Source organism: Triticum urartu, chromosome 5 (genome assembly GCF_003073215.2).
Source record: "Triticum urartu cultivar G1812 chromosome 5, Tu2.1, whole genome shotgun sequence".
NCBI classification, from domain to species: domain Eukaryota; kingdom Viridiplantae; phylum Streptophyta; class Magnoliopsida; order Poales; family Poaceae; genus Triticum; species Triticum urartu.
Genome location: NC_053026.1, coordinates 500,184,034 through 500,185,850, shown reverse-complemented (window position 1 = coordinate 500,185,850; position 1,817 = coordinate 500,184,034).

The window sequence follows — 1,817 nt, the reverse complement described above, 5'->3', positions numbered from 1 at the left end:
CGCGCTCTAGCGCCTCTGTCTCCTTCTCCGCGTCTGTGCACTCATCCATTCCTCACCAGACCGTGTCCAGCGTGTTCCCCACGTTGTCGCCGTCCCTATGGAGCCCTTGCCCCCTCCGTCTTCTTCCCCGGTGAGCTGTCCCCATCGAGAAAAAGAGCGCGTCCACGGACGCACAGTGCCGACAAGGCATTAATGGCGTCATGGCTTCTTCCTCCCTTGTCCCCGAGCTCCGCTCGTCGCTCGTCTCCGTGACCCCTGGCACTCGTCCGCGTCTCCCCTCGTCGTCTTGCCGCCCCCTCCCCGTGACCCTTGGCCGCGCGTGCCCATCACCGAAGCGCGGACACGTAGCCGCGCGCATGCCACCTCATCCCCTCGCCGCCCCGGCTATATAAGCCCACCCTGAGGTGCCCCGACCTCACTAGCGACCTCACCCCACTCCCAGGACCTCGCCTAGCCACTAGCCCGAGCTCGAGGAGCTCCCGTTACCCTCCTTTGCCGCCATGGCCGCCGCCCCGGTCCTCCTAAATTGGAGCGACCCGAGCCTCCTCTCGCCTCCCTGATCTGTCCACCTAGTCCCCCTCATCCCCGCAGTTCGCCCTACCCACTTGCCCCTCGTCGGAGTTGGCCGTAGCACCAAGCATCACCACCGCCCCCACCCCTCTGTTCTCCTCCTGGCGCCGCCGTTCGCCGCGTCTCCTCCCCTCCCCGGCGCCCCTGCTGCCTCTGGACGGATGCGGTAGGCCGCCACGCACCCGCCGGTGGCCTCGGCCGGGCGGGAGACGGCCGGAGCCGCCCGGGCCCCTCGCCGGCGTCGCCCCTCCCCTGCTCCTCCTCTGTCCCGATCGGGGCACAAGCAGGAGGAAGGAGACGAGCGCCCGAGCCCCTCCCCATGCGATTGGGACCCACGCACCAGTGGCCTAGCGCCCTGGTCCACGTGGATAAGTGGAGACGGTTTTCTTGAAATATGTCTTCCCTTCTCCAAAAATGTACTATTATTCTACTACGACCGAAAGTGCGTTTTCCCGTCCTGGGGGCGTATTCCTCTAAGTGCGCGATCTGTTTTTCCTCCCAGGGACTTGTTGGTGGTGAAAACTTTCACAGATTGGTCCCTGGACTTCCCCTTCTCGTATCTTCGCGACCGCAACTCCGATTTAGGTGATTCCAAAGCCCACTTCTTCGTCTCGTCGAGCCCAAACTTTTGGTACCATTTTCACTATGTTTAAACATTCTGAAAATGACCCATTTTGCCCTTGCCCCTAATCATCCCCCTCCGAGAGAGAATCTTTCCGGCAATTCCTTCCGCGATCTTTCCGCACTTCTCCCCGGAGCCTTCTTCATACCCAGGCAAGCCACAACCACCATTTGCATGATAGTCATGGAGAAGCATTGGTTTTCAACTTGAATCTTTAATAATTGTTTGATTGTTTTGCTACTGCTGTCATTATTTCGGTTATGCTTATGGATCGGTGTTTACCGTGATGCTATGTTTTCTTGCACTCTGTTGTTATGTTCTTCATGATAGTATTACTTTAATATTGGCAATGTTTGGTAGTAGTACATGTTGGTGATGGTCTTCGGTGCATGACTATCGTCTGTTCCGAGTACCGCTGTTATGCATGTTTCTTTGCATCCAGTTGATTAAATACTCGCATGGTAGTTTTATCGTTATGTTATTGCATGGTAGTTTATCGTTATGTTATTGCATGGTATTTATTGTTGATGCTAGTGGTCATGTTATGCTATGAGTAGTGTTGGGGATAACTACCAGGTATGACCCGCCCAGCAGGGGCCGGGTCAATAGCAATGGCGGGTTAACT